Source organism: Protopterus annectens, chromosome 7.part1 (genome assembly GCF_019279795.1).
Source record: "Protopterus annectens isolate FY-2018-M chromosome 7.part1, PAN1.0, whole genome shotgun sequence".
NCBI classification, from domain to species: Eukaryota; Metazoa; Chordata; order Ceratodontiformes; family Protopteridae; genus Protopterus; species Protopterus annectens.
In genome coordinates this window covers 337,735,311-337,756,970 of record NC_056740.1, presented here as the reverse complement: position 1 = coordinate 337,756,970, position 21,660 = coordinate 337,735,311, and the positions used below count along the sequence as shown (strand labels likewise).

Below are 21,660 nucleotides of genomic sequence, written 5' to 3'. Positions count from 1 at the left end.
ACCCTTTATGCCCATATGACCTGCAAAGGGAATGTCATGGGCTACGGCTAGAAATGCCACACAGCAAGCTCTGGGCACTACCAACTGCTGTATTCTCTCGCCCTCTAGCCCTCCCTCAGGGGTCCACTCTCTATACTGTAACCCTTTGTTTCATTATATGGATTCTATTTTTCCTTGAGGATCAGACGCCTCCTTGGCTACTTCCCTCAAGCCTTGTAATGTATGGTCTGACAGCTAAGCCTGTCTCAACTCTCTCTCTGTAACATTTTCCAGCTCCCCTTCCAAAGGAAGTCTGGTATCCTCTCACAACGGTGTCTCACTGTCAGCCCAGGTACTACTACTCACTCTGCTCTTGCAGTCACTCCATCCAAGGGAACATTCATACCCACAAGCAGCTGTGGCTCAGCTTCAGTCTCACTGCTACAGGGTAGCTCCCTCCCTGAAGTAGCCACCTCACTGGTCCTGACCAAGTGTGTGGTCTGCCTGGGTGCCCCCAGTCTACCAGCCCACATGCTTGTCTCCAAGCCTGACTGCATGTAACTGCATGCACGCAAGGTACTGCCTCATCAAAATCATTGCCCATCAGGACACCTGCTGCAGGGATATCCTTAAACACACCTACTTGCTTGCTTGCTTCCTTTTCCACCCTCCCAGGCAAGCTGAACCATAGCCAAAGGTATTTGGAATAGGTTCATAGGTTCATAGGTTCATACTAGGCTATCTGCCCTAAGGCATTTATAAGCCTAGCCAGAGTGTATGTGGCTTACACCACCCCTTAGGATGAGAATACTATGCCCTTTTAGGGTTTACTTTACTATGCCTCTGTCTAGTAGTGACACAGAGATGACCCCCCGGGGTAAACCTACGATCTCCCATCCACTTGTCGAGATTTCTCTTGAATAGAGTCAGTGAGGGGCTCTGCCTAACATGGACTGGGATTCTGTTCCAGAGTGTAGGGAGCCTCTGGGTTATGAATCTGTCCCTCCAGCACGTCCTATTTATTTCTGTGTTGAGGTTTAAGTCACTTGTTCTCGTGGCTCTGATGGATTTGGATTTTCTGAGGTGGAGCATGTCCATTAATTCAGGATTGGACATGGCCTTGTACGTCAGGCACGGATCACCTCTGAGTAGTCGGTATGCGACTGAATAGAGCTAGAGTTTTTTCAGTCGGGCAGCATATGACATATGTTTAAGACCCTTAATCCTCTTGGTGAGGAACTTTTGGGGTCTTTCCAACTGCTGCAGGTGTCGGGTGAGATACATCCCAAATGGGGCATTGTACTCAATCATTGGCCTGATAAGAGAAGAGTAGAGGGGCACAATGACCTCTCTTGATCTAGATGTGAAACTCTTCATGATAAGGTGGGCAATATAGAAGGTCTTCCTAACCACTTTGGCAATGTGAGTGTCAAATGAGAGGTTACTGTCAACCTGGGTCCCTAGGTCCCGGATTACCTCTTCCGTACTTAATGGATTACCGCCTATGTGGTAATTTGTCGGTACCTTGTTTTTCCCAAAGGGTATGACTATACATTTTTTGGTGTTCAGCTTAAGGCCATGGCTCTGGCACCAATTATCCGTTTCTATGAGGCTTCTCTGAAGGATGTTTGTGTCCGCTAGAGTATCAATTATGGCGCCCAGTTTGCAGTCATCTGCGAACTTTGTCAGCCACAATCCTCCTGTGTTTGCCTGTACTTCGGAAAAATAAATGCCGAACAAGAGGGGTCCCAGGACTGAGCCCTGTGGGACACCGCTTGTGACTGGCTTAGAGTCTGACATAGCTCCAGCAACTCTGACCCTGTGGGTTCTGTTCTTGAGCCAGTTTGCAACCCATCTTGTGACATATGGGTTTGTATTTAAGCTGGTGAGTTTGTCTATGATGCCCGAGTGGGGTATTGTGTCAAAGGCTTTTGCAAGGTCAAGGTAGGCTGTGTGAACTGCCTTACCCTCATCAATGGCCTTAGTGACTGTTTCAAAAATGTCGACCAAGTTTAAAAGGCAGGATCTGCCCTTGACAAAGCCAAATTGAGTAGGATCCAATGTCTGTAGGTCCCCAATGTCTTTGTTTATGAGTTCCATAATGATCCTCTCCATAGCTTTGCAGACCAGGCTCGTCAAGCTTATGGGGCGGTAATTTTCAGGGTCCGTAGAGGCACCGCCTTTGTGAAGTGGGACCACTGTTGCCGTACGCCACTCTTTGGGTACGTATCCTGTAGTAAGGCTAAGATTAAACAGCAGCCTTATGTGTGGGTTTAGTTCCTCTTGGAGTTCATGTAGCACACAGCCCGGGACACCATCCGGTCCCATTGATGCTGTGTTTTTAGCTTTAGAGAGGGCGGCTCTCACCTGGGCATCTGAGATGTTAGGGAGGCTACACTCTGCTGGGATAGTTATTTCCCCTTTTGTGGGCGAGGGGGAAGAGAAATTTGCACTGAACCTGTCTGCCAGAATGTTGGCAATGTCAGTGGGTTCAGTGTATTTTGTGTCATTTTGGACCAACTCTGAGCATATCTGGGAGTTTCCACCCAGGTTTCTAACATAGCTAAAGAAGGCCTTGTGATTGTCTTTTGTGTCTTTTGCGATTTTTCTCTCAAAGTTGGCCTTGGATGATTTTATGAGTGATCATAGTTTTTTGCTAGTACTGATCAGAGACGCCTTCCCTTTTAGGGATTTTGCTCTGTCATGTAGCAGCTTCCTCCTCCAGTTGTAAAGTTTGTTTATGGCTGGGGTCCACCAGACCGGGCGCCTGCCTTTGGGTGAATGGGTCTTGGTTTTATTTGGGATTGCATGATCCATGCATTCTTGAAGGTGCCCATAGAAGGCATTTGCAAAGGATTCAGCAGTGTGGGTTGTGGTTTCCACTGGCCCAGGGGCCTTAAAGGATACCACTTCAGTCTTAAGAAGTGTGAAGTTTGCTTTTGAGAAGTTCTTCACTGTGGTCTTTTGTGCAGGGGGTGGGGGCGGGATGTGGATTTCCAGTGAGATTAATTTATGGTCTGATCTTACCAAAGAGGGATATACTTCCGGTGTGGAGCATTTTGTCCCCATGTTTGTGATGATCAGGTCTAGTATATTGTCTCCTCTTGTGGGAATGGTGACTAGCTGTTCCATTGCATTTGAGTTTATGAATTCTAGGAACCTTTGGGCTAGGGTGTTGGGGCTTGAGTAATGTTCCCAGTCTATGTTTGGGTAGTTGAAGTCTCCCAAAATGATGGTATTTGGAGAGACATTCATACTCTCCAGTGTCTTCAAGAAGGCTGTGTGGGGTTCCTGAGTTTGAGAGGGTGGTCTGTAGCATGCTACAAACTGTAAGGCAGTTTTGCCTAGGGTTAGTTGCACCTGGATAGTCTCCGATGCTTCGTGCATTGCCACTAACCTGGAGGTGTGGGTATCTTTGATGAAAATGGATACTCCCCCTCCTTTTGTGGTTCGGTCCAAGTTTTGGGGCCGGAAAGCATGATATGAAGTAAAACCTGATAGTGCTGGGGTGCTCTCAGGAGCCTTGAACCAGGTTTCAGTCACTGCACAGACATCGATGTTCTCCATACTGAGGAGGGCTTCAAGGGCGTGCATCTTGAGGTTTAGACTTCTGGCATTGAGCAGCATTACCCTTAGTTTTTTTCCACTTGTGTTTTCTAGGGAGGTAGGTTCGTCATTTGAGCCTTGCCTAAAAAAGGCACTATGGGGGTGGCAAGAGCCTTGCCCAATAACCGGAAGCCCAGGGGTGACAGGTGCAAGCCATCCCTTGCGAAGCAGCGTGGCTTGTCAAGCATGTCCTCCCAAGCAGACAGACATTGGATCCCCTTAGAATGACACCAGTAATTAAGCCAATTGTTAAAACTGATCATTTTGTCTTTGTACTGTGGCATCATTCTTGGTGATGGTAAGATGCTGCTCAGGGTCAGGATCATACCGGCCTGGGCTACATAATCAGAGAGCTCCTCTATGTCTCTTTTCATGTAGTCCAGGGAGGTACGTCTCAGGTCGTTCACACCGGCATGTACAATGACTGAGTCATATTTGTACTTGCTGTGGAGTGACCTGAGTGCTTGTGTTATGTGGCGGATTCTAGCTCCTGACAGGCAGCTTACTGTGACCTTTTCCTTGTTCAGTCTGGTGAGCGGGACGTCAGTGTGTCTGACTATGGAGTCACCTATTACAAGTGTGTCTGGCATGTTGTTTGGCCTTAAGGGCTGTGAATGTTTAGCACACTGACTTTGTGAACTATGTGTTGCATGTGCTATGTCTTGAGGTGGTGGTTGCTTGGGTGTCTGCTTTGGAGGCCTCTGTTGTTTTGGTAGATTTTTAATCAGCGCCTCCGAGTATGTTTTTTTGTGTTTATGTGTTTGGTTTGCTGTTGTGATAGTTCTATGTGAGACTGGGTTTGTGGTGTGCGTGGTTACCTTCTCCTCCTGACTGGTCTTGCCAGTACTGAATTGAGAGAGCTCAGCCTCCAGTTTGGCTATATAGTTGCATCTGTCACATATATTTGTATTTGTTGGGAGGAAGAGAGGGTTGTCCGTGTACATGAGGCAATTGTAACATTGCCTCAAGATTCCCAGATTCACCAGCTGAACAGGAGAGGACACCAGCAACTGACCCTTCGACATGCTAGAAATAGTGAAAAAGATTGCTGTGTAACTGAGTCAGAAAGGACCTCTAGGGAGATGTGTACTCAACAGAATTTATGTGAATGAAGTACTTTCTTTTGTTTAAGAGTGCTTTACCTGTATAAAAATGCTTTAGGAGCAAGTGCTGAGCTTTTCAGATAGAGTATAGGCTGTTTAGATTGCAAGTAGAAACAGTTCTAAGGGAAAAAACTCTGACTGGAGTAGACTGCCCAAGCAAGTAGGGCTCCTCTTTAACCATTGCAGGCTTCACAAAGGTTAGGTCAGAGGCTGTCTCTCTCTTATCAGTGGCCCGTTTCCCATCTACTAAGATAGAATATAACCTCTTATAGTAGTTTGGTACACTTATTGTTACTGCTGGCATTCTGTCATTCCCACTTACTGACTCTCCAACCTTTTGATCCCCACCTTACCTCCACGGAAATCTATATGCTACATGGCCCCACTGGATACATTTAACCCTTGATCGTGGCCGTGTACCTTAACTAGTGGCTTCCCCTACTACTGGTGGACTCTGTTGACATGGTTTAGGCTGCACACCATGGGTTCCCTTAGACTCATGAACAGCACTGGCTATCACTTTCCTGTGCAGTGATGCCCTGCTTGCTAGGTGTAGGTCTCCCTTTTTCCCCAACTCATCTGCGGTATTGCATTCCCCATCTGCCAACCAGATTCTCAAGTCCTCAGGCAAAGTGCTAGGGGCTTGTTCCCTCAACAAAAGGTCTTCCACCTCTTCAAAAGTGGAGACCTGACACCCACTCGCCCATCTGTGAAAATAAGTGCTTAACTCAGCAATATACTCACAGACACACTCATCTGCCTTGCGTCTATGCTCACAAAACTTTTAACACCTGGAGCTTACAGGAAAAACACTCTAAAACAATTAAGTGTATCAGTATCAGACAAGCTGGAAATAGCAGTTACAGCTTTACAGTGGAGTTAGGGGGGTCAGGAACCATACCCAGAGCCCTTTGTCAACATTATACTGTTTACAAACCCTATCAAACATATCACTAAAACTATAAAATTATCACCCTCTGTAAATTATGGAAGAAATTTACTGACCTTTATTGCTTCTGGGGTTCTGTTATTCCCTTCCTCATTACCTCCAAGACCCTGGCAAAAATTCAGCATCTCCTTTTCATGTTGCCCTCTGCCTCTCATTTTCTTCGGCTTCCAGACGTCTCAGTCTCTTTGCTGATTCTACCTTTCAAGTCTCTAACTCCAGATGGATTTTTAAGTTCTCTGAGGCAAAGCTGAACTGTCCATTTTCTGAGAATCCCCAAAGCCAGTCTGTTTGTTCTCCTTGTTGCTGGACTCTGATGCTTCTGCTTTAGTCAAGTTGGCATGCACCAGTCCTTTGTCTTGGTGGATCTCAGCCAAATGGCTCCTTGTTAGCTTGCCATACTCCTCTGCTGACATCCTTGCCTGCTCTCTCTGACTAACCTGGCTAACAAAAAATAAATAAAACTATTGTGATATGAAATTTTGATTGTTCATCATGTGGTTGCTTGAGAGTACAAACACCTTCTTTAGTGACCACTGCTTAAAGGCTACAAGAGTTCAATATCCACACCACTGAATCACAGTATGTGATGTGGTGATCCCACCACTGCCCACCAATAAATATGCAACACCCCACCACTGGACCAGTAATCAAGGAGGCTCAATCCTCACCACTGACAACAGTGAGGGGTGTACACAGAGAGAATTACAAGATACACACAGAATTTCCAGATGCAGCTCTCTGCATCAAGTGCAATTTCCCTTAAGAGCATACAGAGACCACAGTGAGTCCGGGACTGGTTTCTCCCTCTTTCTCCAGATCCCCAATAAGACTACCCCACTGGCACAGCTATATATTTGAGATCTCAACTGAGTGGTCAAGCCAAGACTTCCAGCACCCTCTCTGTCCAATCAGTACTTCATATCCCTGCCAAAGTAGCTGATACACACAAGCTGAGGTTTGATTTACACACACACACACACACACACACACACACACACACACACACACACACCCCCCTGGGAAAGGCTGGCACATGTTTACTAGCTATGCCCCCTTTTGTCCAGACTATAAGGTAGTTATCACTGCCACCAGCAAACTCCTCATCAGCTACTTTAAGGCCCTTAACAAAGGGTGTCCAATCTTACTGTGTAATATTAATATTAATACAAATGGTAGTTTGACTAAGAGCAAGACTATTAGGAATGGCACACAGTCTCACCAAATAAATATGCAAGTGCTCTCAAAACTTAAATATGTCTCACAAAGATCAGCTGCAATGAAAGGTTTAAATATATTTGATAATAAAAGAACAAGAAAATACTCAGTATATATTCACAGTGACATCAGAGTTCCAAAGCCAAAGGAAATATGCAAAACACGATTGCAGGACAGTCGCAAATAAAGAAAGAAAAACATCTAAACTATGCTCCACTATATTCCTGACAATCTAAGAGAATTACTATACCCAAGTTAACTTACTTAAGAGCAAGGCAGATGTGCTGAATGAATCTTCTATGTGTTGCCAGGTCCAAGACAGAATACAGAATGCGCTCTCTCAGAGAGTTCTCAAAATTAATATCTCAAATATTACTGTTGGGATAGCTTGCAGAATGACATCAATTCTTGTCATCTGACTCTATTCCAGGTGAACCCCCCCACTGCTACCTGTGAAAATACATAGACCTCAGATCTTTGGCAGATGCTGGAAGTCATAAAACAATTACACCCCTTCACATTTCAAGATGTAATTATTTCACCTCAAAGACAATACAGAGAGCTCTCTAGTATAAACATTGCGTCTCTAGTTGCCATAAAGTAATTTCAGCTATTTTTCTGATGTTAACCTCCTGTATTCCAGTTTCCACTGTTAAAATATATACATTTAAACAGTTACAATAGTGTATGTACATTTCTGTGCTCTTCCAGCAGGGCACACTGTGGAAACATCTTTTACCTCAGTACTTTACAAAATACCTTTTTTAAACACACGTCTGTAGATCATGTTGATATTCACAAATGACATAGTTATTTACAAAATTCCAGACAACTGTGCTGGCAGTATCTCCCTTTGTCACAGTACCATTAGATCTGCAAAGAAATAGGAGCTCAAAAAGGGTTAGATCTTTCATGGCATAAAAGGCTAGACATAGATCTCCATGGAGGACTCTGTAAGAGAAATGTCTGGCAGTCTCTTCTGATAACCATGACTTCTGAGGCCACTGATCTTTTAGTTATGAACCTCTTCTGAGGCCTCTCAAGTTGTGTGACATACATGCCAAAAGGTGCATTACATTCAATAATGGGTCTGACAATATATGAGTAAAGAAGAATTAAGACTTCTTTGGAACTAGTGGAGAGATGCCTTTGGAAATTAGTTGAGCCAGATAAAAGGCTTTCTGAACTACTGTGGAGACATGATGGTCAAATAAGGGATATGGGTACTTGTTGATAATTCCTTACAACAGTGTCTAAATGGAGGGGGTGCATCTCCTACATGGTAAGTTCAACTGTTTTGTCTATCAAAATGGGCTGCATTACATTTTTTTACATATAATTTGAGACAACTGCCCTTGCAGAAATTGTTAACATGGTCTAAGCTATGTTGGAGCAATTCTGAGTCAGTTGAAGATCAAACACCACCACCCAATTTACAGTCATCTGCAAAGTTAGAAAACCATAGGCCAGAAGCGCTGGCCTGAACATCTGAGAAATATATGCCAAATAGGAGCGGGCCCCAAAACTGAGCCCTGTGGTACACCACTGGTTATTTATTTATTTATTTTTTGCTTTCAGAAGTGGCACCCACTATTCTAACCACATGAGCTCTCTCAAACAAACTGCACAACATAAGGATTTATATTCCAGTTCACAAGTCTATCAATAACACCTACATAGTGAATAGTGTCAAAGCTTTAGCCAGCTCTAGATGTGATGTACGCACCCACTAGCCACTGCTTCAGCTACTTTTTGAAAAAAATAAATAAATAAATAGGGTAAAGCGGTAGGACTTTCCATTGATAAAGCCAAAATGAGGAGTGTCCAGGGTTAAGAAATTTTCAATGTCCAGATTAATGAAATCTGAAATAATGTGGTCCATAGCTTTACATGTGAGGCTAGTGAGACTGATGGATCTATACTTATCAAGGTCTGTGCTTCAGGCACTCTTGTGTAATTAGCATTACAATGGCCATTTTCCAGGCTTCGGGAATGTAACCAATGGAGAGGCATAGATTAAGGAGGTCAAGCAGAGGTTAAAAGTGGCCATATTTTGCAATGATAATCAGGCAAACCTGGTATGTTGTCAGGGTCCATTGATGAAGTATTCTCAGTTTTTGAAAGGGCTAAGAGAACTTGCTCCATAATAATTAAAGGTGGTGGCTGGGATTGTGGAACTTGTGGGATAACTATAACTGTGAGTGGAGTAAAACGTTCACTAAATTTGTTAGCTGGGATATCAGCAATTTCCTTTTGGTCGGAGAATGTATTATTATGGACTTGCTCCAAACACTGTTAGGTGTTAATTCTTACTTCCTGACATAGTTAAAGAACGATGTGCAGTTAGGTTTGGTTTTTAGTGGCTATTTTAAGTTCATACTTAACTTTGAGCTTCTTAATGGTTCCCTTAAACTCTTTGTTAGTTTTCTTCCTGGTGGGAAAGGCCAGGGAAATGCACTTAAGCAATCATCTGAAATGGTCATCACAGGAACAGCAGTGTGAGTATGAGAAAAAAGTAAGCTGAAATACTTTAATGTAGCCATTATCGGCAGGGGGGTATCTATATGTTCAAATTATGCTGTAGTCCACGGACAGCCTTTCTTTCTTTCTTATTTAGATAAATTATAAAAAAAGATGATGTTTCTTCTGTTGTAACTCTTGTATTAATTGCTTCTCACATGCATTCAAAAATATCTCCAGGTTACACTGACTTTATGGAATAAAAGTGCTTGCTTTTCTCAAGATATTGTATTGTGAGGCACTTTGTTCAGGAAACATTAATTTAAGGGCTACATTTCTCACAGTCATATATTTAATACTAGATCATCAAAATGTGATGCCTCAGATGGAATGATTGAAAGGCCTCTATTCAATACTGTCATATGATGTTGGTTCAGTGGGAAATTAGAAAGATCAGCTACTAGATCATTCAGATTTGTTTCCAGTGATCTATTTTTCATTGCCTTGGTGACAATTTTCTCTCTCTGCCGAGTGACCTTTTGCCTAGTTTGTTCCATGTATATTTCTTGGCTAATGGTAACTCAGGGAAATATGTATGGGTTATTCTTTTCCCTTTACGCCTTGCTCCTTGATCTAATGGAATTTTAATGTTCTCATTCGGTTTACTCTCTTCTGTATTACGCACAGCAACCACTGGAGCTGGTTCTGGGTTATTTTCTCTGGTCTATTCACATCACATTATTATTAGCAGTTATTTCTGCTGTTGGTTTATCCAAGATTCCTTCCGGCTGAACAATAGTAATTATGGATAATGCTATTAAAACTTTAAGATGAAAGATATGTTGAATAAAGATGCTACATATAAATCCATTGCTATAGTGGACTTGCAGAAACTTATTAATACATTAAGAGAAGATTTAAAAAAGATATTTTTTGTCATGAATAAAGTAAAATAACAATATCAGTATTTCAAGGTTTCAAGCATACAACAGTTCCCACCATCAACAGGCTGCCTAAAATTCATATGCATCCCCAGGACCCTCCAATTTCCCCCAATAGTAGTGGGAGGTGTTATAACCAACTGGACCAAGGAAGGAACGAGCTGGCTTAGCGTACAATTAAACGCTTTTGAAACACCTTCTTCAGAAAACTGAATACAAAATTGTAAAAGCATCATCAGTTTAAATACAAATGTTAACCAATAAGAACAATGTAAACCTGACTTCAATTATCTTTTAAAAGTATAGTGGCAACTTTTAAATTAAAAAAACTGTTTAAATGCACTCTACAATCTTTTAAAAAACACTTAATACTGACCATATCACTGAGACCAGCTTTTTGTCTGCTTCTAACCTGATTTGCTACATAGCCTCTTTCTGTTCTAGTAAAGTTTTAAAACTTCGACTTCTCAAATCTTTAAGCTCTTGCTCTAAAATAGAAATAATATTTTTTTATATATGTACTGCATGTCTGTGTACGCTAAATAAGGCATTTTATTGTCCTTTTTTTCCTCAAATATTGTTTATTTTCAATTAAAATAACATTTACATAATATTTTTAAATATCATTTTAAACTATATACAATATTTACATTAGCCTGACTTTCAATTATATACACTGTATGTTATTAAATATAGAATTAACAGATCAGATATCAGAGATACAATATTGATTATTGCACAGTGTCCAACAAAGATATAACTTTCTTCCAAGGATTATTTACCAATGGCCTGAGATAGATTCGTAGTTCTTTGATTTTTATTTCCATCAATGCAGTTGTCTTCAGTAAAGTGTAGAATTCTTCCAAGGTCGGGGGTGTATTTGAATTCCACCTTCTGGTTATGTATTTCCTAGATATAGCAAGTACTGTCCATAACAAATACATATTTGTCTTATTCAGGTAGGGACCTTCATTTACATTTAGAATTATCAATACTTTAGTTAAGGTAAAGAATTCATGAAATAAAGATCGTAAAAAATGATTGATTCCATTCCAACATGATTTAATTTTGTTACATTCATAGAAAATACGAATCCAGTCTGCTTTATTTGACTTTTCACACCTCCAGCAAAAAAACTAGTACTAATCTTTTTAATTCTATCTGGTGTTAAAAATACTCTGCATAATTATTTCCAGTTAAATATTTTCCAGTACTGTGTGTTAGAGGTGTAATTAACTGATAGAAAGATGATGTTAGTTTTAATTTCTTCTGTTAACTGCAATGACTGACTTTTTGTTAAGAACTGCCATTATGATGGTTTGGGAATTGTTTTATATGTTATTAACTCTTTATATAGATTTGAAATGGAATTTTTCTTTTCACAACTATTACATATAAATTCATACAGAAAACTTATTAGATTTGGAATATCTTTAAATGAGGAATAATTAATCTTCATAAATCTTGAGTGTACATTAGAGTGCTTTGTAAGGTTAACCAGTCCTGTGTTGGAATATTGTAAGCAGTTTTTATCATATGTATATCTAAAACATTTAATTTATTTACACACTGAAACCAGCATAAGAATCTATTTTGTTCCCAGGAGGTTATTGTTTCCCTATATATTTTGTGAGGAAAGCTCTTAGTGATGGTAAATGGGGTTAAAAGGTCAAACCAAAATTTTAGATCTATGTTCGCATTGATAAGTTTCCTAAGGGAATTGCTGTAATGGATTAATCAGTGTTGTTTTAGAAGGTTTTGTTACATTATATTGTATACTTATGCATAGCATGTACCAGGGTTTGTATGACTTGTCTACTATTAAAAATTTTTTTAACAGATTAAATTTGTTTGTTAATATAGCCATTGTTAATTATTTCCAGATGGCAAAATAATTTGGTTTACCAGTCTATTGTAGTTTTAAGCACAGGTGCTTTTATATACGTTTCTATTTCTGGGAAGTTCAATCCTCCTTGTTTCCAGGGTCTAATGTGATGAGTTAGAGCTACTCTATTCTTTTTGGGATACCATAAAAATTTTATTAAACATGAGTTTATTTCTTTAAGAATGCATCTTTCAGGAATTAACTGTATTGCTAATGCGACATATAGTATTTACGGCAATAAGACCATTTTTATTAATTGCAATCTGTCTTCATAAGTTAATATAATTTTGTTCCACTTTTCTATATATATTTTTATTGCTTCAATAATGTTGTTATAATTTATTAATATTTAGTTTATATTTTTGCATAACACTACTCCTAAATAATTTAACATAAGTTCTTGTTTTCCTATGATGGATTTATCTGTAACTTGTAGTTCTTTTTTTCATATTTAAAAATAGAAATTTTGATTTTGATCTATTAAAGTGTAGACCTGAATTCTTATAAATTTTTTCCATTACTTCTTCTAGCTCTCCTAATGACTCTCTGGAGTTTGATATGGTTAATAAAATATCATCAGAAAAAGTATTATTTTAGATATGTACTGGTCATAGACTTCTATTCCTTTTATTCTTGGATTATTGCATATTATTTCTGCAAGTATTTCTATAGTCAAAGCAAATACAATAGGAGAAAGGGGGCATCCTTGTTTAGTACCTTTCGTTATATGGATAGATTCTGAGGTGAAAGGTCTTAATTTAATGTAGGCTAAGTTATTAATATATATGTTTTTTAGTAATAAGATGAAGGGACTGCGGTAGTGGTGCTGCGGTAGCACTGTCGCCTCACAGTAAGACTTTGTCCTATTCGATTCTCAGCTAGAGCGTCTTCTGTGTGGAGACATGCGTGAATGGGCATACCTTCGTTGAAGGTTGTGCGTCAGGGCCGGCACCTCGGCACATAAAAATCTATTGCCGATCATTAGCAGACCAGAGTTCCGCTGTGGCGACCCCTAACCAGGAAAAGCCGAAAGACACAACAAGTAATAAGATGAAGGGAGGAGGAAATTCAAATAATGCTAAAGTTTTAAATAGATATTCCCAGTTGAGGGAATCAAACGCTTTTTCTATGTCTAATCTGTTTACAAGTGTTTCTCCATCTTCTTTATTCACATAATCTATAAGAGTATGTATCCTTTTAATATTATCATGTGTGTGCCTGTTATATAAAAATCCAGTTTGATCATTATTAATTGTCTTTGAAAGTGGGATTTTCATTTTGTTAGCTAGGATTGACATGAATATTTTCTAATCATTATTCAGTAATGATATAGGTCTGTATGAGGTGCAAAGGTCTGATGGTTAATTATCTTTTAGAATTGGTGTTATGAGAGAATATTTCCATGAAGGTAGTATTTTTGCTTCTGACTGGACGTCTAGCAAAGTTTTATGAAAAAGGTAGATTACTATTGAAGGGAAGAGTTTGTAAATTTCCGCAATTATACCATCTATCCCTGGAGCTTTGTTAGATTTACTTTCTTTTATCTTGTCAACAATGTCTTTGTAGGATACAGGGTTTTGTAGGTCTACTTTTAAGTTTTCGGGAATTTTTTTTATATTGATGAGGTTTGTATCTAAGTTTATTTGGTTGGTATCTAAATCTTCTTTTTTGAAGTGCTCCATATAATGAAACCTAAATGCTTTAAGGCTGTCTCCTGTATCTGATACTTTTTCCCCTTTCTTTTTTTTCGTGATATATACTACTCATGTTATTTGCTTTAGATTTTATTTTAATTCTTGTAGATAAGTTATGTAGATATCTGGGGGAGGTGGCTAATAATTTTTCCAAGGCTAGACAAGTTTTCTGTGTTAGAATTTCAGTATATTTTTTATTTAATTCCACTATTTCTTTTTTGACTTCTGGACAATTCTGATTTTTTTTTTTTTTTTTAGATTTTGCTGTCAAGAGTCTAGTTTGCAAGTCTAATAATTCAGATTCCCAAACTTTTTGTACCAGCTAAGGGTCTTACCAAATAAATATGCTTTAAATGAGTCGCAAACCATGACTCTACTGATTTCTGTTGTATTATTAATTTCAAGAAATAAATGTAGTTATGACAACATCCAGGGTCTGAATTCTTTAATTTTCATGACATATGATGGAATTCTAGTTGAGAGGATTAAAGGTTTAAACTCTATTTGGAGCTTCATTATCAGAGAGTCATGATCTGAAGAGAGGCATGGAACTATTGAGAAGTTGAGGATTTTTGTTTGTAAATCTTGAACTACGAATAATTTGTCTATTCTGGGTTTGTGTTCCAAATCTTTGGTCTTTATAGGAAAATAATAAGGATGTATCATCTTTTGCTTTAAAGGTGTCAAATGAAATCTATTTTTTTAAGGATTTTGAAATAGTTGCTATGCGAAAAGACTTCTTGGTGGTTTCAGAAGCTTCTAAGGTACAATTAAAGTCTCCTCCCAGTATATTTCCTTTATAATTGTTGGAAATAAAAAATCTAGGTGTTTTTTTAACCATTCCTACTCCACTTCCTGGGAACCAGTATAGATTAGCTAAGGTCCATATTCTGTTCTTAAATTTAATTATAACAAATGTTAGTACACCTTCTTTGTCTTCATATTTATAAATAACTTTTGGAGTGATTATGTTTTTCTTCCAGAGAATTGATACTCCTTTTGTCTTTGTTCTATAGGAGGACTGAGCTTAAGACTGTATAGTCCTTAAGGTTCCAAATAAAGCTATCATTGGTCTTAAAATGCATTTCCTGGAGAAATACTACTTGTGCCTTATTTAGATTTAAATATTTTAGTATGTCTGATCTTTTACTTGCATTATTTAAGCCATTAGTATTTAATAAGAATGTTAAATCCATTTCAAGTTATTGTTGGAAGAAACTTTTTGCTTTTTTTTATTTTGATTATAGTAGTTACACCATATTCTCCGATAACACTGGGTGTTATTTTTGTGTGTGCAAACTTGGGAGTGTAATTTAATGTTCTTTCTTCTTTAAATATAAGTAGGGTAAACTTCTGGTCAGGCTTTTAAAAAGTACTTATATAAAACATTAATTCTAAAGTATCAAATACAAGTAAATATGAATTTCCCATTAAACATGGAATGAAAGTCATTCCTAATCCAACAGATATAGATCTATTGCATTATCACTCATACCTTTAACCAACAATATCAACTGAGCTCCATATGTTAATTTTTTATATGGAGAATTTTCTTAAAAAGAGATATGAAATTCTATGTTATTCTATTATTGTTCTATAGTATTTTATATATCAGGATGGAATGTTAGTAGTGTAAACAACTATGTTGACTTAGAAACTATCCAATACTTAGTTACCCTTAAGAGATCCCAAACATGTCAGATATGTCATTTTGGATAAATTAAATGCAACAGAGGAGCATACACTAAACAAGCCAACAACAAATAGATTATTACAAAAATAATTTGACTAAAAGGACTCTGCAGGAGACAATGAGTGACTACCAATGAAATATGAATTTACTGTAGGTGTACTGTATTCCTTTACTTTCCCACACTTTAGCTCACCAACTTCAACTTGCACTTATGAAAAGACATGGCTTATCAGTTTTATCCTGACTCTGAGTAGAGGCGCCCCACATTCTAGTGTGCAGTGCTTTTACATATTTATAGGATTTACAAAGCAGAGTCTAAGAATGAACTATGATCACCCTGACAATGCCCATCCTGCATAGGGCACCTCCTGCTTCCAGAATGAGTATCACATCAGGTCTACAATGAATGCGAAGGCACCTATATGGTAATCAAGACTTACCTTGGGTAAGTATTAATCAAATAGTATTTAGAGCATCTTGGAGAGTTCTTGGGGCAGTTAGAATACTCTTAAGCCTCTCCTCCCTTGACCAAAAAGAGAGATTTCCCTTCCCTTCCCTTTCTTTCCCTTGTTTTAAATCAGTACTAATAAAAGAAATTCAGCAAACATAGGTAAACTGAAATAGCATTCAGTAGTCCGTCTTGTACATGACTCGCAATCCATTAAACAAGTCAGTGATTAACATCACTTTAGTAAACAGAGACAAATTAGAAATAATTTCCTAGCTCTTTAAGTTTTCTGATAAAGCAAAAAGTTAAACAATAAGCTATTTAAGTATAAAGCATTACAATTTTTCCTTGCATGTGTACATTTCTACTTATACTGTAGTGTCAACAGCTGTCTTTGAAATCTGTACAATACTTCACTTCTTCAAATCATTCCTTTTTCAATTCAGGTTTTGTTAAAACAGCAACAATATTTCAAGGGCACAATTAATATTTAGACTGATGTTTCAAATATATAACTTGTCAGTTGCCAATTGAGTTAGTTTAGAATGTATGATTAGTGCAAATATAGCATGTTGCAAAAATACGTATTTTTCCGTGAGCACTAGAGACTGTCATATGCAAGTGACATATATAATGTAGCATATATAGAGCAGATAGCGTATGGATTCAGGTTGTTAAAGTAAATTATGCTTATTAATCAGGCAGTTTCATTTAAATTCACAAGTAATTTGGGGACATTTCAATTGAGTTTCCAGGAATGTGTAGTCCAATGTGAGTAAGTCCACTTTTCCTCAAACATATGTCACAATTCATTAAACTAAGCAGAGTTTAACATCTGTCTAATAATCATTATAAAGACAAAGAATAGTAATTTCCTAGCTCATCAAACTTTCTGATATCACAAAATGTTAACAGTAAGCTATTTTAACTGGAAGACTAAAACATTTCAATACTTCCTTGTGAATATATATTTTTGCTTTTACTGCAGTGTTAAGAACTGTCTTTGAAATCTATGCATTACTTCACTTCTTTCAAGTAATTCATTTTACAGTTCAGATTATATTTCGTCAAAAGGTCAATAGCATTTCAAGGGAACATTTAATATTTAAACTATTTTAAATGAATAGCTATCAGTTACCAAGTGAGTTTGTACACAGTGTGAGGTAACTGCAAAGATAACATGGTGCAAAAAGTAATATGCATCTCTTCATATGCTCTAGAGACTGACAATTTCAAGTAACATATAAAATGTAACTTTTTCAGTGCAGACAGCTTGTGAAATCAGCATGTTAAAATAAGTAATACTTTTTAATGAAGTAGCTACATTTCAGTGCACATGTAGTTTGGGAACATTTCAGTTGCGTTTCCAGGAATATGTAATCCTATGAGGATTTGTTTGTTTGTGTCTTTCGGCTTTTCCCAGTTAGGGGTCGCCACAGCGGAACTCCGGTCCGCTAATGATTGGTAATGGATTTTTACGTACCGGGTTACCAGCCCTGACGCACAACCTTCAACAAAGGCACGCCCCATTCACGTATGCCTCCACACAGAAGATGCTCTAGCTGAGAATCGAACGGGACAACGTCTTGCTATGAGGTGACAACGCTACCGCAGCACCACCACCGCAGTACTATGTAATCCTAGGAGGATAAATCATAAAATATTTACAAATAATCCTATTATGTATTTATTTTACCTTGTTTAGGTTGTTTTTCATTTTAATAACTAAACATTACTTTTTCTTATTATTTAGAAAGACGTGTGAATGGGCGTGCCTTCACTGAAGGTTGGTCGTCGGGCTGGCAACTAGGCACCATAAAAAAAATCTACTGCCAATCATTAGTGGACCGGAGTTGCGCTGTGGCGACCTCTAACCGGGAAAAGCCGAAAAGACAAAAACTTTTTCTTATTATTTGTTAACTGTGAGGCTAAATGCACTTCGCAGATTCACAGTGTCTTTAGAAACTGCAGCAATTGTTTACTGTTGCTATGGCAACGCAAATAGAATGTGAAGAAAGCTTCACTTCTCTTAACCAACAGTACATTTTCCCTCCTTTTTTTTTTTAATTTGTATTTGTTAATACTAAAAGGAAATAATTCAAAGGACATATGTACATGAATGGAACACTTCAGAGTTAATCACGAACATGTCCCCAATCCCAATAAGCATGACAGTGACTATCATTAATCTAATAAATATTGTAATAATTAAATTCACTATTCCAATTAGTCTACCTTAAAACTAGATTATTTTAGACTATTATTTATCTATGTAGAGAGAACCTATCTGCCCTAAGGCATTTATAAGCCTAGCCAGAGTGTGTTTGGCTTTTGCCACCCATTTTAAATTAATTTTGCTATGCCCTTTTTCGAGGTTAGTATACTGTGCCTCTGTCTAACAGTGACACAGAAGTGATGCCCGGGGTAAACCTACGATCTCCCATCCACTCATCAAGACTCCTCTTGAAGAGAGTCAATGAGGGACTCTGCCTAACCTGGACTGGGATTTTATTCCAGAGTGAAGGGAGCCTCTGGGTTATGAATCTGTCCCTCCAGCATGTCCTATTTATTTCAGTGCTGAGGTTCAAGTCTCTCAAGCACGTAGCTCGATGGGATTTGGATTTTCTGAGGTGCAGCATGTCCATTAATTCCGGGTTGGACATGGCTTTATAAGTCAGGCACAGATCGCCTCTGAGCAGGTGGTATGCCACTGAGTAGAGCTGGAGTTTCTTTAACCGGGCAGCATATGGCATCTGTTTGAGCCCTTTGATCCTCTTGGTGAGGTACTTTTGGGGTCTTTCCAGTTGCTGCAGGTGTCTGGTAAGGCACATCCCAAAGGGGCATTGTACTCAATTATGAGCCTGATGAGGGATGAGTAAAGAGGCACGATGACCTCCCTGATCTAGATGTGAATCCCTTCATGATTATGTGGGCTATATAAAATGTTTTTCTAACCACTTTGGCCACGTGGTTGTCAAATGAGAGATTGCTATCAACTTGGGTCCCCAGGTCCCTAATTACTTCTGTACTTAATGGATTACCACCTATGTGGTAATTTGTGGGCACTTTGTTTTGCCAAAGGGATGACTATACACTTTTGGCATTTAGCTTGAGGCCATGGCTCTGGCACCAGTTGTCTGTTTCTATGAGGCCCTTTTGGAGGATGCTTGTGTCGGCTGAAGAGTCGATTATGGCGCCCAGTTTGCAGTCATCTGTGAACTTGGTCAGCCACAGTCCTTCCGTGTTGGCCTGTACCTCCGAGAAATATATACCGAACAAGAGAGGTCCCAGGACTGAGCCTTGTGGGACGCCACTTGTAACTGTTTTGGAGTCTGACATGGCTCCAGCAATTCTAACCATGTGGGTTCTGTCCTTGAGCCAGTTTGCAACCCATCTAGTGACATAGGGGCTTATATTTAAGCTGGTGAGCTTATCTATAATGCCCGAGTGGGGTATTGTATTGAAGGCTTTTGCGAGGTCCAGGTAGGCTGTGTGGACCACCTTCCCCTCGTCAATGGCCTTGGTGACTGTTTCAAAGAAATCGACCAAGTTTAAGAGGCAGGATCTGCCCTTAACGAAGCCGAACTGGGTAGGATCCAGTGTCTGTAGGTTGCCAATATCTTTATTTATGAGGTCCATGATGATCCTTTCCATAGCTTTGCAGACCAAGCTAGTCAGGCTTATGGGGCGATAGTTTCCAGGATCCGTTGAGGCACCACCTTTGTGGAGAGGGACCACTGTTGCTGTACGCCACTCTTTGGGTACATATCCTGTAGTAAGGCTGAGATTGAACAGTAGTTTTATGTTTGGGTTTAGCTCTTCTTGGAGTTCATGTAGGACGCAGCCCGGGACACCGTCTGGTCCCATTGATGCTATGTTTTTGCTGTGGAGAGGGCGGCTCTTACCTGAGCATCTGAGATGTCAGGGGGGCAGCACTCTGCTGGGATAGATATTTGCCCTTTTGGTGGGGAGGGGGGGGAGAAGTTTGCGCTGAACCTGTCAGCTAGGATGTTGGCAATGTCTGTGGGTTTGGTGTATTTTTTGTCATTTTGGACTAATTCTGAGCATATCTGGGAATTTCCACCCAGGTTCCTAACATAACTAAAGAAAGCCTTGTGATTATCCTTAGTGTCCTGTGCAATTTCTCTCTCGAAGCTGGTCTTAGACGATTTTATGAGTGCCCGTAGTTTTTTGCTAATACTGATCAGAGATGCCTTCCCTTATTGGGATTTTGCTCTATCATGTAGTAGCTTCCTCCTTCTATTGTATAGTTTGTTTATGGCTGGGGTCCACCAGACAGGACGTCTGCCTTTGGAGGATTGGGTCTTGGTTTTATTTGGGATTGCATGATCCATGTATTCCTGAAGGTGTTCATAGAATGACTTTATAAAGGATTCTGCGGTCTGGGCCATATTTTCCACAGGCCCGGGGGCTTTGAAGGATTCCACCTCGGTTTTGAGGAGTGTGAAATTTGCTTTAGAGAAGTTTTTCACTGTGGTTTTCTGGGCAGGGGGTAGGGTCGGGATGTGAATATCCAGCGAGATTAGTTTATGGTCTGATCTTACCAGTGAGGGATACACTTCTGGTCTGGAGCATAGAGTCCCCATGTTGGTGATGATCAGGTCCAGTACGTTTTCCCCTCTTGTGGGAGTGGTAACAAGTTGTTCCATAGCATTTGAGTTTATAAATTCTAGGAAACTTTGGGCTAGGGTGTTGGAGCTAGGGTAATGCTCCCAGTCTAAGTTTGGGTAGTTGAAGTCGCCCAATATAATGGTGTTTGGAGAGACCTTCATATTTTCCAGTGTTCTCAGGAAGGCCGAGTGGGGGTTCCTGGGTTTGGACGGGTGGTCTGTAGCAGGCTCTAAACTGGAAGGCAGTTTTACCCACTGTTAGTTGCACATGGATAGTCTCTGAATCTTCGTGCTGTGCCACCAACCTGGAGGTGTGGGTATCTTTGACAAATATTGATACTCCCCCTCCTTTTGTGGTTCGGTCCAAGTTTTGGGGCCGAAAAGCATGGTATGAGGTATAAACCTGGTAGTGCTGGGGTGCTCTCGGGAGCCTTGAACCAGGTTTCTGTTACTGCACAGATATCGATGTTCTCCATGCTAAGGAGAGTTTCGAGTGCGTGCATCTTGAGGTTTAGACTTCTGGCGTTGAGTAGCATTACTCAGTTTCTTATCCCTTGTGATACCTATGGAGGTGGGTTTGTCTTTTGAGCCTTGCCTAAAAAAGGCACTATGGGGGTAGCAAGAGCCTTTGCCAAGATCTAAAAGCCCAGGGGTGACAGGTGCAAACCGTCCCTAGCGAAGCATCATGGCTTGTCGAGCATGTCATCCCAGGCTGACGGGCATTGGATCCCCTTTGAATGACACTAATACTTAAGCCAATTGTTGAAATTGATCATCTTGTCTTCATATTGTGGCATCATTCTTGGGGAGGGTAAGATGCTACACAAGGTCAGGGTCATACCGGCCTGGGCTACATGCTCAGAGAGCTCCTCTATGTCTCTTTTCATGTAGTCCAGGGAGGTACGTCTCAGGTCATTCACACCAGCATGGACAATGACTGGAGTCATATTTGTACTTGCCTTGGAGTGACCCGAGTGCTTGTGTTATGTGGCGGAGCCTAGCGCCCGACAGGCAGCTCACCGTGGCCTACTCCTTGTTCAGCCTGGTGAGCGGGAC

At 39.7% G+C, this 21,660-nt stretch overlaps 1 protein-coding gene across 1 annotated transcript in view; it reads right to left on the bottom strand.

Moving 5' to 3' along the window:
• The window catches only part of SLC25A20 (solute carrier family 25 member 20), a 377,462-nt gene that overhangs the window by 334,080 nt on the left and 21,722 nt on the right, over positions 1-21,660 (bottom strand). The window lies entirely within an intron of this gene.